This window comes from Leucoraja erinacea, chromosome 15, assembly GCF_028641065.1.
Source record: "Leucoraja erinacea ecotype New England chromosome 15, Leri_hhj_1, whole genome shotgun sequence".
NCBI classification, from domain to species: domain Eukaryota; kingdom Metazoa; phylum Chordata; class Chondrichthyes; order Rajiformes; family Rajidae; genus Leucoraja; species Leucoraja erinaceus.
Window position 1 is genome coordinate 39,083,932 of NC_073391.1, and position 24,007 is coordinate 39,107,938.

Here is a 24,007-nt window from a genome sequence, read left to right on the forward strand (position 1 = left end):
TGCAGATGCTGGTTTAGACCAAAGATAGACACAAAAAGCTGGAGTAACTCAGCGGGACAGGCAGCATCTCGGGAGAGAAGGAATGGCTGACGTTTCGGGTCGAGACACTTCTTCAGACTGAAAGTCACAGGAAAGGGAAACAAGATATATAGACGGTGATGTGGAGAGATATAGAACAATGAATGAAAGATGCATGAAAGCAACAATGTTAAACAGGCCATTGTTAGCTGTTTGTTGGATGAAAACAAGCAGCTAGTGGGACTTGGGTGGGGGAGGGTTAGAGAGAGGGGGAATGCAGCGGTCACCAGAAGTGAGAGCAATCAATATTCATACCTCTGTGCTGTAAGCGGCCCAAGCGAAATATGAGAATCTGTTCCTCCAATTTCCGTTAAGCCTCACTCTGACAATGGAGGAGACCGAGGACAGGAAGGTCAGTACGGCAATGAGACGGGGCATTCAAGTGTTTGGCAACCGCAAGATTAGGCAGGTTCAAGTGGACTGAGCAAAGGTGTTCAGCGAAACGATCGCCCAGTCTGCGTTTGATCTCGCCGATGTATGAGTCCACATCTTGAACAACGGACACAGTAGATGATGTTGGAGGAGGTGTAAGTAAAATTCTGCCTCACCTGAAAGGACTGTCGGGGTCCTTGGTCAAAGTCGAGGGAGGAGGTATAGCAACAGGTGTTGCATCTCCTGCGGTTGCGGAGGAAGGTACCTGGGGAGGGAGTGGTTTGGGTGAGAAGGCACGAGTTAACCAGGGAATTGTGGAGGGAACAGGGCTCTGCGGAAGGTGGAAAGGGATAGGATGATGTGATTTGTGGTGGGATCCCGTTGGAGGTGGCAAAAATGTCAGAGGATAATATGTGTGTGTGATGGCTGGTGGGGTGAAAGGTAAGGACTAGAGGGACACAGTCTCTGTTGCGACTAGGGGGAGGGGGAGCAAGGGTGGGGCTGCAGGGTACCGAGGAGACACAGGCGAGGGTCTCATCTATAATTGGAGAGGAGAACCCCCATTCCCTAAAGAATGAGGACATTTCAGAGGGTCCAAAGGTACTCTGGACTTATGCGGTTGTCTGGAACTCAGAGGGGGCATTGGGTTTAGAAGCTGGAACGTTATGTTGCAGTTGTACAAGACCTTTCTTAGGCCACACTGAGAATATTGTTTTCAGTTTTTGGTTACCTTGCGAAATAAAATATACCACTAAGTTGGAAAGAGTGCAGAGAAAAATTGAGGGTGTTGCCAAGACTTGAAGGGCTGAGTTATAGGGGGAGATCTTGGGCAGGCAAAGACTGAAAAAGGGTCTCGACCTGAAACGTCACCGATGCCTTCTCTCCAGAGATGCTGTCTGACACGCTGAGTTACTCCAGCTTTTTGTGTCTATCTTTGGTGTAATGCAGCATCTGCAGTTCCTTCCTGCACAATGTATTGCCTAGAGTGCAGGAGGCTTAGAGCTCTTCTCATTGAGATGTATAAAATCATGAGGGCCCTACTCCAGTTTTTCTCACCATGGTTGGGTAATAAATAACTGGAGGGCATGGGTTTCAGGTGAGAGGGGAAAGATTTCATCGGAACCAGTGGGTCATTGTTTTCTCACTGAGGGTGGTTGGTATATTGAAAGAGCTGCCAGAGGAAGTGATTAAGGCAATAATATTTTAGTTTAGTTTACAGATACAGTGCGGAAACAGGCCCTTCGGCCCACCAAATCCACAGCAACCAGTCTGCTTCTTATCGTGTCCATCTTGTTACTGGGGCGGAAATCCCCGGGGGGGGGGGGGGGGCCAGAGTGGACACGTCCCCCCATGTTTTGAGAGGTGGGCAACATCTCTCTATGTTTCTATGTTTTCTACATCACCGTCTATATATCTTGTTTCCCTTTCCTGTGACTTTCACTCTGAAGAAGTGTCTCGACCCGAAACGTCAGCCATTCCTTCTCTCCCGAGATGCTGCCTGTCCCGCTGAGTTACTCCAGCTTTTTGTGTCTATCTTTGGTCTAAACCAGCATCTGCAGTCCCTTCCTTTTCCACAATTGGGATAGTTGGAATTTGTGGGCAGCAGAGTGGTGCAGTGGTAGAGTTGCTGCCTTATAGAGACCTCGGTTCGATCCTGACTACGGGTGCTATCTGTATGGAGTTTGCACGTTCTCCCCGTGGCTAGGATTTTCCCCGGGTACTCTAGTTTTCTCCTACATCCCAAAGAACCGCATGGTTTGTAGGTAAATTGCCCCTAGAGTGTAGGATAACATAGAACTAGTGTACGGGTGATCGCTGGTCAGCGTGAACTCGATGGGCCGAAGGGCCTGTTTGCGCGCTGTATCTCTGAAATGAAAAACTAAATCTAAGAAAAGTGGATGGATTTAGAACTGGCAGCATTCCTCATTTCCTCAGATTGTGTGTTTCGGGAATGCTGCATTGCCTCGAGACCTGTATGATAGATATGTCTCACATCAAGTAGTCTAGTTTAGTTTAGACATACAGGGCGGAGTCCTCACGGGACGGCTATACCCGTAAACTAACACTATCCAACACACACCAAGGACAATTTACAATTTTACCAATGCCAATTAACCTCCAAACCTGGACGTCTTTAGAGTGTGGGATGAAAACAGAACACATAGAAACATAGACATAGAAACATAGAAAATGTACCCCGTCAGTCCAGACAGGGCTGTTAGTTAACCCGGTGAAACAGGCAGTTGAGCTGCATTTAGCGCTGGATTGAGCCTCCGAAACCTCACGCGTGTGTGTGAGTGTGCGCATGCGTGCGCGGCCGCCAAGAAATTGTGTCCCCCGTCCCCCCCCCCCATGTTTTGATAGTGAGTTCCGCTCTTGTCTTGTTACAAATGTTGGCCTCACTGTCATGGTCCATCCTGAAAAGGACGCATGCTTCCGGCGGCAATCAGTGGGAGCCATCACTTGTCGCAGTAGATGATGGTGGTAGCAGAATTAGCTCAGGATACTTCCCGTTTCCAGCCCCGTGATGTGGACGCTTCTGTTATGGGGCCGCACCAACCTGTGACACCTGCACAATAACACTGCCCTACGCACACTAGAGACATTTTTATACAATTATACCAAGCCACTTAACCAACAAACCTGTCCGTCTTTGGGGTGTGGGAAGCAATCAAGAGTCAAGAGTCAAGAGTCAATTTAATTGTCATTTGGACCCCTTGAGGTCCAAACGAAATGCCGTTTCTGCAGCCATACATTACAAACAAATAGACCCCAGACACAACATAATTTACATTTTACATTCCTATAACTCATGACCTTGGGAAGTCAAAAAAAACTTATCTCTCCACTGCACTCCCCCCCCCCCCCCCCCCCGATGTCAGAGTCAAAGTCAAAGCCCCCGGCTGGCGATGGCGATTGTCCCGCGGCCATTAAAGCCACGCCGGGTGATGCAAGGTCGCACACCGGGTCTTGATGTTGGAGCCCCCGGCGTGCGCTCGCAGAGTCCCGCGGCCATTCCAAGCCGCGCGGGGCGGTGATGTTAGGCCCCGCTCCAGGAGCTCTTCGACCCCGCAACTCGGGCGGGAGAAGTCGCCGTTGCAGGAGCCCTGAAAAGCGGTCTCCCTCCAGGGACCCGCGGGCTCCCGGTGCCGCCGTCCGCAGACCCGCAGTTGCAGCCTCCGAATCAGCAGCAGCAGCAGCAGCAGCAGCAGCGCTCCACCACCGCTCCACCCGCTCTGGACTCGGCCAGCTCCGCGACGGTGAGGTGAGTCGGCACCAGAGTCCCCGGTCTTCTTCTGTTGGAGGCCGCTCCTCATTGCAGCCCCAACGACAACGGAGACCCGACAAGAAAAGGTCGGGTCTCCCGTGCAGGGAGAGATTTAGAAGTTGCCCCCTCCCTCCGACCCCCCCCACACACACACCCCAACAAAAAATAACAAAAACTACATATAAACATAGACAAAAAATAATAAAATCGCGGAAGGGCTGCAGAGGCCGCTGCTGACGAGAGTCGCGCCGCCTACCGCCTACCACCTCTGAACTATGGGAGCAGAGGCCAAAGTGCCATTGTGGAGTCGTTTTATTTTTGTATGTACTGTAATATAGTTAATATGTGCCCAAAGCGAGCCAGATTTCATGGAAGAGATGCTCCAAACGGTGTTTCCCAACTTCCTGCTGGAATTGTTACACTCGGAAGAAGCTTGCAGCATAAATCATTAATTGATTAGAGTCACAAAGTCACACAGCACGGAAACAGGCCCTTCGGCCCAACTCGTCCATGTCACACAAAGCATCCATTCATCCTCGTCCCATTCACTTGCCTTTGCACCCATATCCCTTAAAATCTTTCCTATCTATGGATCTGTCCAAATGATCAAAGATCTCCGAGAAAACCCACTAAGGTCACGGGGAGAACTCTGTTCTGACGATGATCGATTGTACATTCTCCTTGATCTCCATTCCCTTTGTCTTGTTTTCACACCTCACACTTCCTCGTCTCTGCATCTTGTGCATCTCTGTACGAACTCCGTATAGACAATCACCGCAGTCAGGATCGAACCCGGGTCTCTGGCGCTGTGAGGCAGTAGCTCTACCGCTATGCCACCGTGCTGCCCTTAAAGGACATTTGGACAGATCCATAGATAGGAAAGATTTAGAGGGATATGGGTGCAAAGGCAAGCGAATGGGACGAGGATGAATGGATGCTTTGTGTGGCATGGACGAGTTGGGCCGAAGGGCCTGTTTCCGTGCTGTGTGACTTTGTGACTCTAATCAATTAATGATTTATGTTGCAAGCTTCTTCCGAGTGTAACAATTTCAGCAGGAAGTTGGGAAACACCGTTTGGATCATCTCTTCCATGAAATCTGGCTCGCTTTGAGCACATATTAACTATATTACAGTACATACAAAAATAAAACTACTCCACACTACTCCACAAAACTACTCCACAAAAGTACTCTTGTACTTCCGGTGGCGCTGGTGCCAGCAGCCTCCACCTACAGCCCGGTATCTTTTTGTTTTTTTGTTTATTTAGTTATGTTAAAAGTGTATTTGTTTGTGTTTTTTTGTGTTTTTATGTGGGGGAAGAGGGCACGGTGCGGGGGATACCGTCCTTCAGCCGCTTCCTGGTGAGGACGCGACTATTATTCGTCGCGTCCCTCCCGCGTCCTCGCTCCCCCCCCCCCCCCCCCCAGCGGCCTACCTACCTGGATTGGCGCGGCCTTTCCTGCCGGGATCGACCGGAGCTCCAGCAGCGGCGGGACAGCGCTGGAACATCGCGGGGCTGGCGATGCCTTACCGGGGGTCGCCGTCTGGAGCCCGGAGTGCTGGACCTGCTGCACCAACATCAAGGAGCTGCGGTTTGCAGAGCTCCCAACGCGGGCGGCGCTGACTACAACGCGGGGTCCTGCGACTCTGCCCAGCTCGGCCTGTGGACTCAGGAGCGGCAGACTCCGGCAGCGGGAGGCGGCTGATCAGAAGGTCCGGGCCGCTGAGGAGGAGGATGCTCACCGTCGGGGTTCGGCGTCGGCGTTCCACCAGCCCGGCGTGAGGGCCTGAACATCGGGCCACCCGGGGCGACGACTGCAGGTGCTCGGAAGGCCCCGACTACGGATGGACACGGAGGGGAGGCTGGCTGGACTATGGTGCCGTCCTCACCTGGGTGCCATTTATGTTATGTTGTGTTGTGGACTTTTTGTGTTTGTGCTTTTGTTAAATTTTTAATTCAATTTCAATTTTTTTTTTTTTTTTTTTTTAATATGTTTATTATTTATTTATTATTTATTTTTATTATTTTTCTTGTGATTTTTTTTTTTTTAACGATACTGCTGTACGGGAAATTCATTTCGTTGTCTCAAAGTGAGGCAACGACAATAAAATTTGAATACAAGAATACAATTGATACACTTTGGTCTCTGCACCCATAGTTCAGAGGTGGTGGGAACATACAGGATAGGAAGAGTCGATGGCAGCCACCAGACAAGTCCGGCTGTGATCCTTGTAATTCTTGAGGGTTACCTGCGTCATGTTATAGCTATCTGCATTGTGAGAAAACTAAAGAAAACTGTGATTCATAATTCACACCAAGGTCAACTCGCCAAGCAACATTAAGCCTCCTGACTGACATTGCATCTGAATCTAGCATCTTATTTTTAGTTGCTCAGAGTTAAATTAAAATATTGTCACAAGTTCACATGTTTTTGGAGGAGAATTAGGCCATTCGGCCCATCGTGTCCACTCCGCCATTCAATCATGGCTGATCTCTGCCTCCTAACCCCATCTTCCTGCCTTCTCCCCATAAACCTTGACAACCGTTCTAATCAAGAATTTGTCTATCTCTACCTTAAAAATATCCACTGACTTGGCCTCCGCAGCCCTCTGTGACAATGAGTTCCACAGGTGAACGAAAGAAGTTCCTCTCATCTCCTTTCTAAAAGAGCACCCTTTAATTCTGAGGCTGTGACCTCTGGCCCGAGGCTCTCCCACCAGTGGAAATATCCTTTCCACATCCACTCTATCTACGCCTTTCATTATTCTGTAAGTTTCAATGAGGTCCCCCCTCAACCTTGTAAACTCCAGCGAGTAGAGGCCCAGTTCTGTCAAACACTCATCATGTGTTAACCTACTCATTCCTGGGATCATTCTTGTAAACTGCCTCTGGACTCTCTCCAGGGCCAGCACATCCTTCCTCAGATATGGTGTCCAAAAGTGCTCACAGTACTCCAAATACAGCCTGACCAGCACCTTATAGAGCCTCAGAATCACATCTCTGTTTTTGTATTCTAGTTCTCTTGATAAGAGGACATGACTTCAGAATTAAGGGACAGAAGTTTAGGGGTAACATGAGGGGGAACTTCTTTACTCAGAGAGTGGTAGCGGTGTGGAATGAGCTTCCAGTGGATGTGGTGGTATCGTTGTGGTGGTATCGTTGGTATAATTTAAAAATAAATTGGATAGGTATATGGATGAGAAGGGAATGGAGGGTTATGGTATGAGTGCAGGCAGGTGGAACTAAGGGAAAATACGGCACGGAATGTTCGGCACGGACTTGTAGGGCCGAGATGGCCTGTTTCCGTGCTGTAATTGTTATATGGTTATATGGTTATATAAATGCTATAATTGAATTTGCCATCCTCACCACCGATTCGACTTGCAAATTAATCTTTTGGGAGTCCTGCACCAGCATTCCCATGTCTCTTTGCTCCTCCGATTTCTGGATTCTCTCTCCATTGGGAACTAACTGTACTTGGCACAGCATACACAGTTTAAAGTCTGAAGAAGGACCCCGACCCAAAACATCTCCAATCCTTTTCCTCTAGAGATGCTGCCTGACCTGCTGAGATACTCCAGCACTTTGTGTCTATCTTCAGTATATACCTGTATCTGCAGTTCTTCTCAACACAGTTCAAATCAGAGATCAGCGCCGAACTACTATCTACCTCTTTGGTGATCCTCGGGCTATCCTTGATTGGACTTTGCTGATTTTACCTTGCACTAAACGTTATTCCCTTATCATGTTTCTATACACTGTAAATTATCTGTTTATATACACTGTAAATACACTGTGTTGTCTTAGCTGCTGACTGGTTAGCACGCAACAAAAGCTTTTCACTGTACCTCGGTACACATAACAGTAAACTGAACAGAAATTGAAACTAATATTGTCCACAAACTGTACTAGTCACAGCACATACAGTTTAAATATATTCAATCATTTATTAGTCATGTATATAAACATCCAAAGAATTTGATTTGCCAACAGTCGTACAAAAAAGCAACAATATACATAACCACGTAAAAATTAAACATGGACTTAAACAGCCACCGCACCGGTGTGTGAGAATCCCCAGGGCACACAGCATAAGCGGAGACCCACCCCATCAGTTCAATTTCCGGGCCACACGCACGCTCCTTCACCGTGATGTGAACAGAGTTGTATCGACCGCTGTCACTCTCTCTGCAGTCCCTGTCCGCCCGAACAGTCGGAAAGCCGTCCACACTCGCACTAGACCTCGGGATGTCTTCACGGAGTCATGCCCCGCAAACACCAAGATCACTGCACTCCTTCCGAGTCCTCACCAGTGCAGGAAGCACGTCCATCTTGGTTTTTTTTGGCGACCTCACATTGTGATGGAAGGCAAATAACTTATACCTTCTTTCCTCCTTTTCTCCCGCAGTCAGAGCAATCAGAACTTCAGCAGTTTGCGGTCAAAACTCCCGGATCGGGGCGGCCGAAGCTCCTGCGGTTGGAGCTCCCGCAGTCGATCCCCAACAAAGGGACCACCAGCTCCACAATGTTAAAGCCGCAATGCGGACGGAGATACGATGAAAAAGTCGAATCTCCGTCGAGGAAAGAGATAAAAAAGGTTCTCCCCAACCACCTGCCCCATCCCCCGCATGAAACAAAAACTAAAGATACTCTAAAACATACAAACACAGACCAAAACAAAGAAGAAAAAGAGGTGACAAATTGTTTGCACGGTTGCCGTGTACCTATTGTTACACTTGTGGTCAAATCCTTCCAGGGACTTGATCTCTCAGTCTCTGCAACCATCTCCAATTCTCCAATTCTACTTAGTTTACTTGATTGCCTTCATCCAATCAAGATTGCTTTGCCTGGATCATGTGTCGGAAGGAACTGCAGAGGTTGGTTCAAACCGAGGATAGACACAAAAAGCTGGAGTAACTCAGCAGGTCTGACAGCACCTCTGGAGTAAAAGAATAGGAGGCACTTCGTGTCGGGTCTCATTCTTATTCCTACCACTTATTCTTAAACTGTGACCCCTGGTTCTGGACTCCCCCAACATCGGGGACATATTTCCTGCATCGAGCCTGTCCAATGCCTTAAGAATTTTACCTTTCTATAACATGCCCTCTCAACCTTCTAAATTCCAGTCTCTCCATTCTTTCATCCAATGTCAGTCCTGCCATCCCAGGAATTAACCTGCTGAACCTACGCTGCACTCTCTCAATAGCAAGAATTTGGGGCTAAAGTGGGCTCAAGGGATTAGTGTAAATAGATCGGCTATCATCGATGGCTTGGGAGAGTTGGGCTGAAGGATCCATTTCTGTGCCGTCTTCGGTCGTGCCTGACCATGGGTGTCTCCAGGGTGCTATTCCCTATATGGAGGACACCTGTGCGTGACTTTGTTTAACATGGGGAGACTAGTGCACAGCCAGCCACCATACGGTCCTTGACAGATCTGGGTCAGGATCCAGTGGCATGGAGTCCAAGACGACCGGAGACCCTTTTCTGCTGCAGCCTTCATCCGCCTTCTCAGCCGTTGTGACGCTCCACTGCGGTCAGCCATCGTCCTCCGCCTGTTCCACCGTTGAGGTCTTGGGTGGATTGCTCTTTGTCAGGGACCTCCCCCTCGACCTTACCGCCATGGGTGGCCCTACCAGGAGCATGGCTCCAGACGGCATCGCTCTCAGGATCTCAGGTCCACACAAGCTTCTCCACCACGACAAGGTGACAATCTATGGAGATTGAGCTGTACAAACTACATAATCTATGGCTATTATCGCCTGCTGCCTGGAAATGATGGTGTTAATTGTTTCGATGACATCGAAGCAGAAGGATGCCCCTTTAGTCCCATGAGCTGTTCTACCATTTATTGAGATTTTGGCTGATCAGTCACCACACTCGTAACACATCTTTAGTTAACAAATATATAAAAGTTAACAATTGACTGAGCCATCCATAATCATTTTTTTTTTTTTCAGAGGTTTTGCAAACTTCTCTTGCACTTGACAAATGGAAGAGTTTCCTGACTTCCAATCTTGTTGTTCGTGGCTCCAGTCCAAGACACTCCATCCAGCTGATAATTTTTTTTTCTATTCATCCCATTAGTTTCATTTTAATATTTAAAAATTCCGATCAAATCACCCTTAACTTTGGTGATTCAAGTGAATGGATCCCATGATCGTATTTAATCTCTCCACACTATCGCTAGTCTTCAAGATTTATATTATGGGTTTATATATCCTGGAGCCTGGTTTCTAAATTCCTGTTTAATGTACTCGTTTATTTATTTTCAGATTAAAAGTTGTGCGCTGCTGAGATACTAATGCATGATTTCTCTTGAATAATGTGCGCCTTTAAGTGATCTAGTGTGATAAATACAAATGGCGCCCGATAACAATGCAGATAATCACTGTTTTATCAGTGCTGATGTTGGCTGGAGTTGAATTCCCAACCTCTGTTATGCCTCCTCAGTCTCGATAATATGTGTGACTTTGGAGTACGAACTTGATTGGTAACTTCACCTGTGACCACATCCACACTAGTCGCTACTTACAATGGTTTGGTTTATTGTCACGTGTACCGAGGTACAGTGAGTGCCAACCAGTCAACAAAAAAACAATACCATGGAACTCATTGCCACAGAGAGCTGTGGCGGCCAAGCCAGTGGATATTTTTAAGGCAGAGATGGACAAATTCTTGATTGGAACGGGTGTCAAGGGTTATGGGGAGAAGGCAGGAAGGTGGGATGAGGGGGCAGAGATCAGCCACGATTGAATGGCGGAGTGGACACGGTGGGCCGAATGGCCTAATGCTACTCCTATAACTCGTGACCTTGGGAAGTCATGATCACAATCGAGCCATCCACAGTGTACAGGTAGCATAGTTTACACTAAAAAAAAGTGCTGCCTCAGTAGAGGTTTAAAAAAGTTGAGCGATTGTAATGCCTGATTGTAGATCCACTTCTGTGACCAGTACATGAAGAGTCGCCTGGCTTGGCCGCCATCTTGGATTACTTAAAAATACTTGCCCTCACAGTCACCTCTAATTGAGCATCATTGTTGTAGCATTTGCTTCCTTTTTACTAATTCCCGAGTCCAGATCTTTCTCCTGTAGAGCATCTGTTATAGTTGACAATGTTGTCTTGTATTTTCTCCTATTCAGTACCTGATGGAAAGGCAAGTTTGGGTTTTCAGTCTGTGCCCCCCTTTGTTAAGGACCCCTTGCAACTGTTTGGATAGGTCACCCCATGACATCGGGTACTCTAGGATATTGAGGGGTTAACCCCAGCTGCTCTGCAAACTCTCTAGACTTTCTCGAGATCACCTGCAGCACATCAGTTATAGAGTCGTAGAGTGATACGGTGTGGAAACAGGCCCTTCGGCCCAACATGCCCACACCGACCAACATGTCCCAGCTACACTAGTCCCACTTCCCTGCCTTTGGTCCATATCCCTCCAAACATGTCCTGTCCATGTACCTGTATAACTGTGTACAGGGAGAAGGTACAAACTCGGTACAGACAGCACCCGTGGTCAGGATCGAACCTGGTCTCTGGTGCTGTGAGGCATCAACTCTACCGCTGTGCCACCGTGCCGCCCTATTTATTTGCTGAGGAAACCACCAGCAGGCCCGACTGGCTCTTGCCCCAGGCTTTGGCACTTACATTCGGGGCAAATTAGTTCATTCTGGCTCAAGGATTTTGCTGAATATTTTTAGGATGTTGTCGGGACTTTTACCTCCGAATCGCTGATTAACCAGCTGTTCTTGCACCCAGAACCCGTTGTAATTGTCATTCTGGCCACCCTCACTGTCCATCTCAAGGGTGTAATGTTTAGTGCTGCTGCACCACAGTTCCAGTGATCCAGGTTCAATCCTGTCCTCCACTGCTGTCTATGTGGAGTCTGCACAACCGCAGTTCTTCCCACGTCCCAATGACATGTATCGGTAGGTTAGTTGGTCGCCATATATCACTTCAAATGTGCAAGTAAAATCTGGGGGCAGTTGAGGGGAATGAGGGGAGAATAAATTTACGATCATTGTTAAAATCCTAATATTCGTAGGATAATTACAATATTGTCCTACGTTGTAATATAATATTGTACAACATTTTTATTTCGTTTTGAGTTAACCATATAACCATATAACAATTACAGCATGGAAACAGGCCATCTCGACCCTTCTAGTCCGTGCCGAACACGTATTCTCCCCTAGTCCCATATACCTGCGCTCAGACCATAACCCTCCATTCCTTTCCCGTCCATATAACTATCCAATTTATTTTTAAATGATAAAAACAAACCTGTCTCCACCACCTTCACTGGAAGCTCATTCCACACAGCCACCACTCTCTGAGTAAAGAAGTTCCCCCTCATGTTACCCCTAAACCTCTGTCCCTTAATTCTCAAGTCATGTCCCCTTGTTTGAATCTTCCCTACTCTCAGTGGGAAAAGCTTATCCACGTCAACTCTGTCTATCCCTCTCATCATTTTAAAGACCTCTATCAAGTCCCCCCTTAACCTTCTGCGCTCCAAAGAATAAAGCCCGAACTTGTTCAACCTTTCTCTGTAACTTAGTTGCTGAAACCCAGGCAACATTCTAGTAAATCTCCTCTAAATATAGAGATACAGCGAAGAAGCAGGGCCTTCGGCCCACTGAGTCTGCACCGACTAGCGATCCGCGCATATTAACACTGCCTTGCACACACTAGGGACAATTTACAATTTTACCTAAGCCAATTAGCCTACAAACCTCTGTGTCTTTGGAGTGTGGGAGCAAACCGGAGCATCCGGAGAGAACCCACGCCAGTCACAGAGAGAGAACGTACAAACTCCGCACAGGCAGCACCCGTGGTCAGGATCGAACATGGGTCTCTGGCGCTGTAAAACAGTAGCTCTACCGCTGCGCCACCGTAATTAATTGTAATTAATTGGGTGTTTAATGTTTGGCATGTTCTTGCTAGGATGAAAGGCCTATTTCTGTGCTGTATGACTCTAACTCAAAGTAGTGGTTCACTAGGGCAGCACGGTGGCACAGCGGTAGAGTTGCTGCCTTACAGAGCTTGCAGCGCCGGAGACCCGGGTTCGATCACGACTACGGGCGCTGTGTGTACGGAGTTTGTACATTCTCCCCGTGGGTTTTTTCTGAGATCTCCGGTTTCCTCCCACACTCCAAAGACGTCCAGGTATGTAGGTTAATTGGCTTGGTGTATGTGTAAATTGTCCCTGGTGTGTGTGGGATGGTGATGATGTGCTGAGGGTCGCTGGTCGGTGCGGACTCGGTGGGCCGAAAGGGCCTGTTTCTGCGCTGTATCTCTGAACTAAACTAAACTAATAGTTACTTTCAGGTAATCACTCACCCCTTTAAGGACGGTGTCAGGTGCCTAACTGGTCCACGTTTTGCAGCAACTCTTGCGGAAAATTCCAGAAATAGTTGTGATGAACCTTCAAATTTAACCACACGCACTTTGTTTAAATTTATCATGCTTCATGTCAACAAGCCCCTACATCCTGCAATGACTTTGTTAGAGGTCACAAGTCCATTCAGTGCACATGCTGCACAGTGTTGGTAACCTTGTAAACATTGGAAGCTGTCAACATGCCAGTTGTCACTGCCCTTATTAGAATGAGTGAGTAGGGGCAGGTTATTGGCAGTGCAAAGTGCGAAAACAATGGCCTAGATGGCTTGAAGCATGTAGATTGGAAGCAGGCCGTTCTTTCTTAGTTTAGTTTAGTTTAGTTTAGAGATACAGATATTCGGCCCATTGAGTCCACTCCGCCATTCAATCATGGCTGATCTCTCTCTCTCCCTCTCAACCCCATTCTCCTGCCTTCTCCCTGTAACCCTAGTGGAATTCCTTGCCACAGAAGGCTGTGGAGGCCAAGCCAGTGGATATTTTTAAGGCAGAGATTGATAGATTTTTGATTAGTACAGGTGTGTCAGAGGTTATGGGAGAAGGCAGGAGAATGGGGTTAGGAGGCAAGGTAGATCAGCCATAATTGAATGGTGGAGTAGACCTGAAGGGCCAAATGACCTAATTCTACTCCTGTTCCTTATGACCTTATGACCTGATGATCCTGACAACTGAGTGCAACATGTAACTGGGTTTCCGTGTCTTTGATCATTTAGAAGCAGCGGAAAAGGCCTTGGAGGGTGCCGGCTGCCAGAGGACTGCCAGGACCTTGCGTGCATGGCATGAGCGGCCCTCTCACTGCTGACAGTGCTGCGCTTCCCCAGGCGTTGCCGCGGTGACACCGGGAGAAGGCTGGAACCGCACCATTGTCACAGGTAAGCCTGACCTCGCGGCTCTTAATACGGGTTTAGTGCAGTTTAGAGATACAGCACGGAAACAGGCCCTTCGGCCCACTGCGTTCGTGACGACCAGCGATCCCTGCACTCTAACACTACCCTACACACACACACACACACTGGGGACAATTTTACACTTATACCAAGCCAATTTACCTACAAACCTGTCCGCCTTTGGAGTGATCCATTTCTCTCCTGATGTTGTGTACCTCTGTAAGATAGCCCCTACGCTGCAAGGAATTGCTGCCTTACATATGTTGCTGACAGACACACAGACACACACACACACACAGACACACACAGACACAGAGATAAACAGACACAGACACACACGCACAGACAGACACAGAGACAGACAGACACAGACACACAGAGACACACCCAGACACACAATTTTACCGAAGTCAAATAACCTACAAACCTGTGTTTAAGAGGGAACTGCAGATGCTGGAGAATCGAAGGTTACACAAAAAAGCTGGAGAAACTCAGCGGCTGCAGCAGCATCTGCTGCTGCACCCGCTGAGTTTCTCCAGCTTTTTTGTGTAACCTACAAACCTGCACGTCTTTGGAGTGTGGGAGGAAACTGGGGATCCCTGAGAATACCAACGCTGGTCACGGAGAGAGTGTACAAACTTCATACAGATAGCACCCGTAGTCAGGATTGAACCCAGGTCTCTGGCACTGTAAGGCAGTAACTCTACGTCACTTAAAAGATATTTGGATAGGTACATGGATAGGAAAGGGTTTCGAGGGATATGGACCAAACATGGGCTATCATATATGGGCCATGTTGGTCAACATGGACGTGTTGTGCTGAAGGGCCAGTTTCCATGCAGTGTGACCGTGTCTCTGACAGTTTTTATACCTTTACTGAAAATTTCCCTTTGAGCATAGCCATTATGAACATATGGACACCAAGCCAAAACGTATGTAGCTTTATGTTAAATCTTAAATTGTCCAGTGTTTTACCTCGTGTTTTCCCATGTAATTGTATCAGAAGGTGTTTGTTACTACAACTGACATTTGAGATCATTGATTTTTCCATCAGAATATCAGAAGAACTTTTACAGAATAAGTAAAAAATTATCTCTATCCAATCACTTTGCCTGCAGTAAATAGAAAAATGAGTGATAATAAGTAGCTTTGTCTGATAAAATCATCAAGACCCGGGTTCGATCCTGACTACGGGTGCTATTTGTATAGAATTCATACAGATGAACACTCATTCCTGAATGGACAAAGATCTAAACAACGTTACCATATTATTCTATGATTTAATTTAAATTGCCAGAATAGTTCAATACTGTATTAGGTCTGAATGACAAAATATCCTTCAGGATCGCATCAAATACAGAATCATTTCACATGGGGTCTGTTTCAATGCTCCATGTCTCCCTGACATAGATTTCATTTCTTAAAAAAAAGGAACTTTGTATTGAAGATAGACACAAAAAGCTGGAGTAACTCAGCGGGACAGGCAGCATCTCGGGAGAGAAGGAATGGGTGACGTTTCGGGTCGAGATCCTTCTTCAGACTGAGAGTCAGGGGAAAGTCTGAAGAAGGTTTCGACCCAAAGGGTCACCCATTCCTTCTCTCCAGAGATGCTGCCTGTTCCACTGAGTTACTCCAGCTTTTTGTGCCTAACTTTGGTTTAAACCAGCATCTGGATTTACTAGAATGTTGCCTGGGTTTCAGCAACTAAGTTACAGAGAGTGGTTGAACAAGTTAGGGCTTTATTCTTTGGAGCGCAGAAGGTTAAGGGGGGGACTTGATAGAGGTCTTTAAAATCATGAGAGGGATAGACAGAGTTGACTTGGATAAGCTTTTCCCACTGAGAGTAGGGAAGATTCAAACAAGGGGACATGACTTGAGAATTAAGGGACAGAAGTTTAGGGGTAACATGAGGGGGAACTTCTTTACTCAGAGAGTGGTGGCTGTGTGGAATGAGCTTCCAGTGAAGGTGGTGGAGGCAGTTTCGTTTTTATCATTTAAAAATAAATTGGATAGTTATATGGACGGGAAAGGTATGGAGGGTTATGGTCTGAACGCAGGTGTATGGGACTAGGGGAGAATACGTGTTCGGCACGGACTAGAAGGGTCGAGATGGCCTGTTTCTGTGCTGTAATTGTTATATGGCTATTATATGGTTATATCTGCAGTTCCTTCCGACACATAGTATTATCTTGATCCTTCTGTCATTCTGACTAGTGTTAACTTGTGTGTATTCATCATTACAAATGCGTCAACCAAGAAATTCAGGTGTTAAACTAACAAAAGGTTAAACAAGGAGAACCATAAGTAATGCCCACCTTGAACAGAGGAGACGTTAGTTATGACCAAACAGATAAGTTTTTGTTTAAGAACACGGGCTAATGCTTAGAATCATGCCACCTAAAGCATCAGAACTCTGGTGTTCATCTAGAAGCTGGTGTTATTTCCAAATTGTAAACACCTTAACCTAATGACAACTAAGGTAAGATATTGTTATCTTTATTACCCTTTCCTGAGCCATCCGCATTACTACTGTAAGATAAGCAACTAGGTGTTAAATGTGTGTAAAATTGAACGCTTTGGACGTGACATGTCATTTTATGAGTTTTCAGTAACATGAGGTCAAGAACTGTGATTCATATATCCGTGCATGTGTTGGAAGGAACTGCAGATGCTGGTATAAACTGGGTAGACACAAAAAGCTGGAGCAACTCAGCGGGTCAGGCAGCACCCCCGGAGAAAAAGAATGGGTGACGTTTCCGGTCGAGACCCCTCTTCCGACTGAGCGTAGGGGAAAGAGAATGAGAGATACGCGGGTGCTGTCTGTACGGCGTTTGTACGTTCTCCCCGTGACCTGCGTGGGTTCTCTCCGAGATCATCAGTTTCCTCCCGCACTCCAAAGACGTACAGGTTTGTAGGTTAATTGGCTCGGTATAATTGTGGAAAAAATGATGTCCCTGGTGTGCGTAGGGTAGTGTTAGTGTGCGGGGATCGCAGGTCGGTGCAGATAACCACTTATGAGGTGTTTGCGCAGTAATCAACCAGAACCAGACTTGGTGGGCCGAAGGGTCTGTTTCCGTGCTGTATCTCTAAACTAAACTAAACAAAATATCAAAATTGTTCATGGATTATTGATTTACGGAAATAAGCAGAGTCATGAGAACTGGTTCCGTTTAATAAAGGAAGGGGCTATCCAGTCCTTGGAATGATGGATTACACCATGGCACAAATATTCGCCGATACCATCTTCTGAACGTGGTCATTGTCTCAGATCAGAGCAGGTACAAATTGTTCCTGATGTCATGCAACTGGTTTGCGTGGCTGCTCATCGGCCAAGTGGCTTGAAATCTCCCAGGCTGTGTTCAGCATCATCGGAGTTCTGAATCCCCCCACTGCTTCCCAGAATATCATGTCAGTGTCGTGGGTGTAACGGTTTCATTGGACCAGCGATCCCTTGCCGAGAATTGCTGACGTGTTCATTGTAATTATTTTTTTCTGATATCTGAACATTGATAGGATTAACCTTTGACAAACGTATTGCTCTTCTCTGTGATGATCCCCCTCCCCCCCCCCCCCCCCCCCCCCCCCCCCCCATCACATCCTTTCTTGTCTGGCCCCTGCATAATATTTCTTTGAGAGTGGAAAATTCCCTTCTCTGCCCAACTTGAATCATTGACGTGGCGATTATCATGTTGTGTAACCTCCTAGAACATCGCTAAATTGTCAGGGCAATCCAGAAGTTGCCAATGCTGCTGCAGATGACTAATCTTTCCTTCATAAGTAAGTAAGTAAGTAAGTTTATTGGCCAAGTATTCACATACAAGGAATTTGCCTTGGTGCTCCGCCCACAAGTAACAACATGCCATACAGTGACAGTAACAAATGACTCAGAAAACACTAAACATTAATAATAATAAAACATTAATGATGAAACACCAGATCAAAGGGAGGCTACAGATTTTGGCTGTTGAGTAGAGCAACTACTCGTGGATAAAAACTGTTTTTATGTCTGGCTGTGGCAGCTTTGACAGTCCGGAGTCGCCTTCCAGAGGGAAGTGATTCAAAGAGTTTGTGGCCAGGGTGAGAGGGGTCAGAGATCTTGCCCGCTCGCTTCCTGGCCCTGGCAGTGTACAGTTCATCAATGGGGGGGAATGTTGCAGCCAATAACCTTCCTGTATGAAAAGTTAAAAGCACTAAGATATCTATGGACAGACACAAAATGCTGGAGTGACTCAGCAGGACAGGCAGCATCGCAGGAGAGAAGGAATGTTTGACGTTTCGGGTCGAGACCTTTCTTCAGACCCTTCTTCTCGATCCGAAACGTCACCAATTCCTTCTACCCAGAGATGCTGCCTATCCCGCGGAGTTACTCCAGCATTTTGTGTCTATCTACGGTTTAGAAACATAGAAATTAGGTGCAGGAGTAGGCCATTCCGGCCCTTCGAGCCTGCACCGCCATTCAATATGATCATGGCTGATCATCCAACTCAGTATCCCGTACCTGCCTTCTCTCCATACCCCCTGATCCCCTTAGCCACAAGGGCCACATCTAACTCCCTCTTAAATATAGCCAATGAAGTGGCCTCAACTACCCTCTGTGGCAGAGAGTTCCAAAGATTCACCACTCTGTGTGAAAAAAGTTCTTCTCATCTCGGTTTTAAAGGATTTCCCCCTTATCCTTAAGTTGTGACCCCTTGTCCTGGACTTCCCTAACATCGGGAACAATCTTCCTGCATCTAGCCTGTCCAACCCCTTAAGAATTTTGTAAGTTTCTATAAGATCCCCTCTCAATCTTCTAAATTCTAGAGAGTATAAACCAAGTCTATCCAGTCTTTCTTCATAAGACAGTCCTGACATCCCAGGAATCAGTCTGGTGAACCGTCTCTGCACTCCCTCTATGGCAATAATGTCCTTCCTCAGATTTGGAGACCAAAACTGTACGCAATACTCCAGGTGTGGTCTCACGAGCTGGAGACCCTGTACAATTGCAGTAGGACCTCTCTGCTCCTATACTCAAATCCTTTTTTGCAATGAACAAAGCTAACATACCATTCGCTTTCTTTACTGCCTGCTGCACCTGCATGCCTACCTTCAATGACTGGTGTACCATGACACCCAGGTCTCGCTGCATCTCCCCCTTTCCCAATCGGCCCACCATTTAGATAATAGTCTGCTTTCCTGCTTCAGTTTTTGCCACCAAAATGGATAACCTCACATTTATCCACATTATACTGCGTCTGCCAAACATTTGCCCACTCACCCAGCCTATCCAAGTCACCCTGCAGTCTCCTAGCATCCTCCTCACAGCTAACACTGCCCCCAGCTTAGTGTCATCCGCAAACTTGGAGATATTGCCTTCAATTCCCTCATCCAGATCATTAATATATATTGTAAATAGCTGGGGTCCCAGTACTGAGCCTTGGGGTACCCCACAAGTCACTGCCTGCCATTGTGAAAAGGACCGTTTACTCCTACTCTTTGCTTCCTGTTTGCCAGCCAGTTCTCTATCCACATCAATACTGAACCCCCAATGCCTTGTGCTTTAAGTTTGTATACTATTAAGTTTAAACCAGTTCCTTCCTACAAGATATCTAATAGAAGAACTGGTGCGCTACAATGCAATGAACTATATTCTGCACAAAGTGCTGGAGTAACTCAGCAGGACAGGCAGCATCTATGGAGAGATCATCCGCTGCTCTAGGTGTCGGCTGATTTACATCGGGGAGACTAAGCGTAGGTTGGGCGATCGTTTCGCCGAACACCTCCGCTCAGTCTGCAATAACCAACCTGACCTCCCGGTGGCTCAGCACTTCAACTCCCCCTCCCATTCCCAATCCGACCTCTCTGTCCTGGGTCTCCTCCATTGCCAGAGTGAGCAACAGCGGAAATTGGAGGAACAGCACCTCGTATTCCGCCTGGGGACCTTGCGTCCGGATGGCATGAACATTGAATTCTCCCAATTTTGCTAGCCCTTGCTGTCTCCTCCCCTTCCTTAACCCTCTAGCTGCCTCGTCCCACCCTCCCATCCGCCCACCCTCGGGCACCTCCTCCTCCCCTTTTCCTTCCTTCTTCCCCCCCACCCCCCATCAGTCTGAAGAAGGGTTTCGGCTCAAAACGTCGCCTATTTCCTTCGCTCCATAGATGCTGCTGCACCCACTGAGTTTCTCCAGCAATTTTGTGTACTATGGAGAGATATTGACCAGTGTTTTGGGTCAAGACTGAAGAAGGGTCTCGACCCGAAACGTCACCCATTCCTTCTCTACAGAGATGCTGCCCGTCCCGTTGAGTTACTCCAGCACTTTGTGTCTACCTTTGGTTTAAACCAGCATCTGCAGTTCCTTCCTACACTATATTCTGCACTCTGTAACTTCCCCTTTGCTCTATCTATTGTACTTGAATTTGACTTGATTGTACTTATCTATAGTATTATCTGATCTGATTGTTTAGGTTAGGGGTACAACGCAGAAACCAGCCCTTCGACCCACCGTGTCTGCGCCGGCCAGCAATTCCCACACACTAGCACGATCCCATACACATTAGGGACAATTTTCAATTTTATTCATGTGTGATAGGAGCAGAATTAGGCCATTCGGCCCATCAATTCTACTCCACCATTCGTTCATGGCTGATCAATCTCTCCTTCCTAACCCCATTCTCCTGCTTTCTCCGCATTATCCCTGACACCCGGACTAATCAGCCAGCAACTGAAAGTGGTCTTCAGTCTGAAGAAGGGTCTTGACCCGAAACGCCACCCATTCCTTCTCTCCAGAGATGCTGCCTGTCCCGCTGAGTTACTCCAGCTTTTTGTATCTATCTTTGGTTTAAACCAGTATCTGCGGTTCCTTCCTACACAACTGAAAGCGGTTGAATGTTAACCACAGCGGTGAGTAGAGGTTGTTTTATATTTAGGAAATAATCAGTACAGTGCGGCTATTAATTTACCAAGTATGCACTTCAATCAGCAACTTTTGTTGACACAAGCTTATCGCTTTGCAGTCGACTTGTCACAGTTACTGGGTTGCAGACAAAGGCTTCTATGTTCAGAAGCTTGACTCAAAGGTCTTGCAGCCTCAATGGAGGCAGAGTCATAGAGTGATGAAGTGTGGAAACAGGCCCTTCAACCTGACCAGGAATGAATAGGTTAACCTATGATGAGTGTTTGTCGGCACTGGGCTTGTACTCGCTGGAGTTTAGAAGAATGACGGGGAACCTCATTGAAACATACAGAATAGGGAAAGGCTGGGATAGAGTGGATGTGGAGAGGATGTTTCCACTAGTGGGAGAGTCTAGGGCTAGAGGTCATAGCCTCAGAATTAAAGGACGTTCTTTTAGAAAGATGAGGAGGAATGCATTTTTGAGGCAGAGATGGATAGATTCTTGATTAGTACGGGTGTCAGAGGTTAAGAGGAGAAGGCAGGAGAATGGGGTTAGGAGGGAGGGATAGATCAGCCATGATTGAATGGCGGAGTGGACTTGAAGGACCGAATGGCCTAATTCAGCTCCTATCACTTATGACCTTATCACATAAAATGCTGGACAGTTTACGTTTTTTGGGGCGTGGGAGGAAACCCACGCGGTCACAAGGAGAACGTGCCAACTCCACACAGACAGCACCGCCGAGGTCCGACTCAAGCGTGGGTCACTAGCGCTGTGAGGCAGCAGCTCTATCGGCTCTGCCACTGTGTCGCATCTTCTTCCTCTGCAAATTGTCACTTTACGTATCTTTATTCAATCTCTTTTCTCTTTTCCAAGTTACAATCAATAATATATAATTGTTTCTGAGGTGGAGGTGGGTTGGGCTGCTGAGAGCATATCAGCTTTCACATCCATAGATTAATATCAGTCAGATCCTTGATTAGTACACGTGCCAGAGGGTATGGGGAGAAGGCCGGAGAATGGGATTAGGAGGGAGAGACAGATCAGTCATGATTGAATGGCAGAGTAGATTGTAGGGCCGAATGGCCTAATTCTACTCCCATCACTTATGATCCCTGACCTCATATGTACTTCGGGGAAACGGTCCACACTATTCAAGGAAATCATCACCTTTCACTTTTATTTTCAATGAAGACCTTTCAATGGTGCCTTTGTTGTGTCGGCACCCAAATTATGGTACGATCTGCCTCTCCACATTAAACAGGCCTCTTCTCTGTCTGTTTTTAAATCACTTCTAAAAACCCATCTCTTCTCCGTGGCCTTTGATACCCAGTAAGATGTCGACTTTATTTACTTGATTTAATTTCTTTTTTGATTGCTTTATTGCGTGGTTATTATTTTTACTCATGTTTTATGTCTTTTAATTTAATGTTGTATTTCATATGTAATTTTTGTGCTTTATGTGAGCTGTTATGTTATGTTCTGTTATGTTGTCTGTTTATGATGTCTTGTTTATTCTTCTGTACAGCACTTTGGTAAACATTGGTTGTCTTAAAGTGCTTAACAAATAAAGTTGGATTGGATTGGAAGACACCTCAGACCGTAAACCTTGATAATGACTTAAAAAAAACTCATAATTGCCTTGTGTTAAAACATTCGGTGTCTGAAAGCTTTAAAATGCCGTGGCGTTCTTGCCACTGCTGCCTGTTGGTCTGTTCAAAGCAAGACTACAGCAACTCGCAGGCAACTGATGGGGTAGATGCTAGTCACAAGTTCACAAGTTATAGGAGTAGAATTAGGCCAATTGGCCCATCCAGTCCACTCCGCCATTCAATCATGGGTGATCTCTTCCACCAAATCCTATTTTCCTGCCATCTCACCATAACCCTTGACATCCGATCTAATCAAGAATATATCTCTCTCTGCCTTAAAAATATCGACTGACTTGGCCTCCACAGCCCTCTGAGTTCCACAGATTCCACCCTTTGACTAAAGTAGTTCCTCCTCACCTTTCTAAAAGAGCGCCCTTTAATTCTGAGACGATGACCTCTGGTCCTAGACTCTCCCACCAGTGGAAACCTCCTTTCCACATCCACTCTATCTATGCCTTTCATTATTCTGTAAGTTTCAATGAAGTCCCCCCCCCCCTCAACCTTCTAAACTCCAGTGAGTAGAGGCCCAGTGCTGTCAAACACTCATCATATGCTAACTCAGTCATGCCTGGAATCATTCTTGTAAATCTCCTCTGGATTCTCTCCAGAGCCAGCACATCCTTCCTCATCTATGGGGCCCAAATTTGCTCAGAATACTCCGAATGTGGCCTGGCCAGCACCTTATAGAGCCTCAGCATTACATCTCTGTTTTTTTTTTGTACTCCAACCCTCCTGATATAAATGCCCGCATTGAATTTGCCTTCCGTCCTTCCTACCGATTCGGTCAAATGCCAGGAAGGCAATGAATGATCCTGATTGAACTTTGTGTGATGCATTGCACAACCTGCAGTGTTTTGAAACACTAACGATAACCCTGCCCAGCCGCAGTACTTGGACAACTGCCAGCGAAACTATCCTGAAGTACTCGCTGCCCGTGGATCTGCTGAGATCCTGGCCGACGCCGGCTTCTGGGACGACAGCTAAGGTGACCTCTCAACGTTGATGATCTTGTGAACGTGTCCAAATAGGGATCCACTGCCAGCCCGATTGGAGTTTTAACACTGCCCTGAGTGCTGTGGTTTACTCTCCAGTGCCGAGACGATCTGGGGCAAGAGAGCCTGTGTAAGGTAGGATTTCCCATTTGACCTGCCATGACATTGACAACTCCAGACCTCACAAGGGTAATGTCAAGCCCCCTGTCCCACTTAGAAAACCTGAACGGAAACCTCTGGAGACTTTGCGCCCCACCCAAGGTTTCCGTGCAGTTCCCGGAGGTTGCAGGTGGTTGCCGGAGGTTGCAGGTAGTGGAAGCAGGTGGGGAGACTGACAAAAACCTCTGGGAACCGCACGGAAACCTTGGGTGGGGCGCAAAGTCTCCAGAGGTTTCCGTTCACGTTTTCTAAGTGGGACAGGGGCATTAGGAATGAACTGCAGATGCTGGTTTAAACCAAAGGTAGACGCAAAATGTTGGAGTAACTCAGCGGG

General features: G+C 46.9%; 1 protein-coding gene across 3 annotated transcripts in view; it reads left to right on the forward strand.

Annotated features, from left to right (window-relative positions):
• Nucleotides 1-380: 380 nt before the first annotated feature.
• Nucleotides 381-24,007, forward strand: part of fam13c (family with sequence similarity 13 member C) — a 102,162-nt gene continuing 78,535 nt past the window's right edge. The window contains exons 1-2 of one of the 3 annotated variants that reach the window (XM_055647230.1): nucleotides 381-605; nucleotides 13,824-13,982. The gene's annotated coding sequence lies outside the window, so the exon portion shown is untranslated. Of the gene's footprint in view, nucleotides 606-13,823; nucleotides 13,983-23,343; nucleotides 23,650-24,007 lie in introns of those variants that run through there. The other 2 variants (XM_055647234.1, XM_055647235.1) reach the window with 2 other exon arrangements.